Source organism: Lutra lutra, chromosome 3, assembly GCF_902655055.1.
Source record: "Lutra lutra chromosome 3, mLutLut1.2, whole genome shotgun sequence".
In the NCBI taxonomy this organism is placed as follows: Eukaryota; Metazoa; Chordata; class Mammalia; order Carnivora; family Mustelidae; genus Lutra; species Lutra lutra.
In genome coordinates, this window is record NC_062280.1 from 30524501 (window position 1) to 30529164 (window position 4664).

The following is a 4664-nucleotide window of genomic DNA, read 5'->3' on the forward strand; positions in this document are numbered from 1 at the left end:
TTGCACCTCCCATTTTTCCCTGAGTCCAGGAGCAAATCTGACATTTTTCTCCAGCCCTATCCATCCCATGATATTGTCACACTGCAGAGAAATTGACTTTGAATCAGAAAAGATTGTTTGTTGACAGTGAAAGGAAGTAGTCCATTCCTTTCTTACTACAAATTCATCATGTGGTATCTTTACAGAGGGATTTTCTGTTTCAGGAAAATAATAAGTGCAGAGAAGGAAATTGCTAAGGATGACCTGGGTCAAAAAAGAGAAAGACTATCCAGGTATGTGCTAGTAAAATATGGGGAGAGGTTCGGCAAGGAATATTCTCAGCTTTAATAGATGATGGAGTGCAGATGCTTCTCAGTAAGTGTGCTCATGACACTAAATTGTGGGTTTGGACCATAGTTTAAAAAAAATAGAATCATTTAATAAAAAGTATTTTCCTAAAGAAAGAGTACTTTGAGAAATGTGAATGGGGAAAGAAAGAAGTGAGGAGTTGGGCTAATGTTTGCAGTAATCTTTTTTTTTTTTCCTTATAGAATAAATATTCCTGTGGCTAGAGCGCTATCCTTCTAAGTGTCTCAGTTGTCTTTTTCCTTTTCCAGGATTCTTGTACTAAAACATAAAAACAAACAAGCAAACAAAAGATGAAAAATTACTATGGGAGCTCCTGAGAGTAATCAAAGGAGAATATTTTAGCAATTGATCTCATCCAACCATTTGCCATATTGTATCTGTTCCTAATTTGCAAACAGCCAAACCTCTGTGGGCGCTGATTCTTAACAGTTCTACATAGTCTGCAGACTAACCAAGCTGGAGAGGATCAAGGAAGATGGATAACCCGTTACAGGAAACCTTCATTTCTAGAAAGGGGTGGGGGCTGCTGTTAAATTGTCTACTGATTTTTTGTTTTAAGATGCTATGCAAAGCTTTTGGTCAGAAAAACAGCCTCTAGCAAGCAATGCATTTTACATAAAAGAAACCTTCCCAGGAAGGATGGCTATGAATTTAATTACAAGCTCTTCTCTTTGCATAAATTTGGTTCAGTCTAAATAAGACTTGAAACATGGAACAATGTCCATGCAGTACAATTCACCAATTGTTACTTTTAATTATGTTCACATGCATAATTCATAAATACACTGCCTGGACAAGAGGAAAGAAAAGATAAGAAGGAACAAAAGAGATGAATTTTCCATCAAACAATTACTATATAAATAGACAACATATTTAATACATTAGTTAGCAAAGTGATTCTTTGTCCTTGCCAGTCTGGGCCTTAAAAATGTTAAAAGAATCCCCAAACATAACATTGTTACATTTTTCTAATGTCTCTCTTAAATGAAAGAACTAGGGATTATCATTCTTTATTAAAAAAACAAACAAACAAACAAACAAAAAAAACAAACACAACTGTCCGCCAAGTATGGCGATATAGGTATGGTTGACATAGCATACTATTATAATATATACTATTGCAATAGATTCTAGTGCAACTCCTTAATATAGAAATGTTTAAGAATGACATTAGGGCGCCTGGGTGGCTCAGTGGGTTGGACCGCTGCCTTCGGCTCAGGTCATGGTCTCAGGGTCCTGGGATCGAGTCCCGCGTCGGGCTCTCTGCTCGGCAAGAAGCCTGCTTCCCTCTCTCTCTCTGCCTGCCTCTCCGTCTACTTGTGATCTCTCTCTGTCGAATGAATGGATAAAATCTTAAAAAAAAAAAAAAAAAGAATGACATTATTTCTTCATTAAGGGAGAACTTTTTCTTGTGCTAGGTTTGTCATCTCATGTTGCTGCTAAGTATGTGGTTGGTCGAATCTTCCTAGTAGTATATGTGTCTTACTGGAAAAGAAAGAACTGTACAAACAGGTGTGAGTCCATTTATTGCCAGAGAGTCCAAACTATTTTCTCAACAATACAACTTATATGAAAGCATTTGATATAATAGATTCAATGATAATCCCATTCCTGGAATGCAAAGATTAAATAAAATATTGTTTTGCAAAATTATATGCTCAATACAGAATAAAAGCTTTGTACTTAAGGATAAATTTGCATTCTTATCGCAGATTCTCCTTTATGTAGAAACAACATCTTTTGGTTCATGGCTCACGTTTCAGAAAGTACCATCCATGACCAATCAGAACCATCAAGAGCAAGACAAAGAGTCAGGCACATAGCAACCAAAATGTCAGTTGCGTATTCAGTAGAGCTGTTGAAATCTTGGTCCGGGTATGTGGCAACACTGTGCTGTTTCATGCTGAATTTCAAAATTAGACCGCTCCAACGGCAGCTCTCCCCCAGCTCATCAGCTCGTCTACTCTGTTGAACTGAGGTCAGGGTTGCAGAACAAAATGCATAGAGTTTGCAGACATGTTGTTAGGAAAGGGAAGAGGAGGGCACCAAGCCACACATGCTCAGATCCTGCTCCCAAACTTTCCAGTTAGATGCATCACTCTTCCTACTCTGGGAACAGGGGTGGTGGTGACAGATAAGACAGAGCAATGTTCTAATAGAATGCCCTTCCACACAGATCCAATAGTCAACTATCTATAGTTAAAGGCTAATATTCCTGCCTTAGGTGTGGTTCAAAATTTTACGTATCTTACCTGCTTCCACGTGGAAGGAAACAATATATGCATGGAATAATCTTCAAGTAGAAAAAAGAATATTTAACCCCAATTATCTGATGCAAATCTGAATTTAAAATAAAAACCGGTCTATATGTCACAGCCATGAAAGGAAACTTTCTGCATAGATTTTTTCCTTTTTATTTTCGCTTTTCAGGATCAGAATTTGGTGCTTAATCTTATTCTACTGTAAAATGGTGATAATAACTGTATGTATCTCACAAGATTGTGTCAAGTATTAAATGGAGTTATACAAATTAGTGTTTTTAAGAGTGTCTGGCATACTGAAAGTACTCAGGAAATGTCAGCGGCTATTGTCATTCCTGTCATTACCGTCACCACTGCCACCGCTGTCGCCAGCACCCCCATCCTCATCATTATCATCATCACCATCATCATTTTGCAGCGTAGGTGAAAACCTGTGAATAAGTGACAAGGACTTGATGACAGGTCCATTGGAAGAGCTGCTTCCTTTCGTTGTTTGGCAAGAAGCAATTAAGGGCCCATGGCATGTCTACGATGGTTCTGAGCAGGGAGTATGACATGCAGTAAGTGCAAGGGGTGACATCTATCTGTTTGAAGCCTATAGTGATCGTGTAGTTCAGCCAATGCTCAACATGGTTCAGAAAACAGAACCTTACGTGGTTCAAGGATCCAGGACATTTTCACGGAAGCAGGCTTTCCGTCTGACCTTGAACATGATGTAAGTTGTGTCCTGGAAGGATCTGCATGAGCAAAAGCAAGAGTTTAGGAGAGAACACAGATGCCTAGGGCTGAGTGAGGGGAGCGGATTGATAGGACAATGTTGGCCTTAACCCTGGCAGAGAATTCCAAAACCGAAGTTTGCCCTGGAGGATCTGAGGGGGAAGATGTTCGCTGCATCTTTTCACTCCTACTGTTCTTACTTGAGGTTCCTTTAGTTCAGCCCCCGAGTCTCCACTGTGCTCTGAGCATGGTTCTGTCCCCCAGTCCAAGCCGTCATTCATCTCTTCCCTTGGCCCACTCCCTTCCCCTCCATTCTGTTCTTTGAAATTTGACCGGGTTTTTTAAGGCCTGACTTTGTTTTTTATTTGCTTGCTTTTTTTTTTTAATTATCCTTTCAGTAAAACTTCAGGAGCATCCTGTGTTATACAGACATTACTCTCTCTCCTAAACTCATACACTTATCTTCTATAATATTATCTGACAGTAGGTGATATAAGGCAGTGTGGATACTGGTACATGAGATCTGAGTTCTGGGCCAGACTATCTGTCCATCTATGTGGCCACAGGTAACAGACTTAGTCTTTCTGGGCCTCAGTTTCCTTAACAGCAAAACGAATGGTTTGGTTTGATGGATCGCTAATGGCTTAATTTTGTCCTAAGATTTTTCTGTTTTTTTTTTTTTTTTTTTTTTTTTTAAGATTTAAATTATGCTAGTGGCTTAATTTTGTCCTAAGATTTTTCTGTTACCTTTTCCATGTGATCGTATTCAGTTTTATGATAAATCTATCTTATTTTCTCCTTGGGATTTTAAGCCCATGGAGAGCAGGGATTCTGATGCAGCCCCATTATCTAACCTGGTGACTTGAGATTGAAATCATTCACTAAGTACTTGGTGAAATTCACTGCTACGTATTCCTACCTGTCTGCTTCTGTGATCCTCATGTCCCTACCCCTCCCACCGTGTCCCCAAATGTCTTCAATCTCTGGTCTCCGCATTATCCAGAAGTATCTCATATTGCTTCTTCGTGGGCACTGGAGTTTGTGTTTCATAAGTCATGAGAATGAATCAGCGATAACAAAGGCAAGCATGAGGACGAGGGGCTTCAGGGATGAGTCTATCGTTTGCAGTCATTCAGCAAGTATGACACAACTCTGTGGAGCACTGCAAAGAAAAAGCAATTTCCTCCAATCTAAATAAGACCTCAAAAGGCCATCTATCACAGCTGATGTATTTATTTCCATGGTGTTTCCACATGGGGCACTGCCTTACCCTTTGGGCACCAAACACTGCCAGAGTTTCAGAGAGTTTTGTTTTTAATGCCATATCCTTTTTATGCC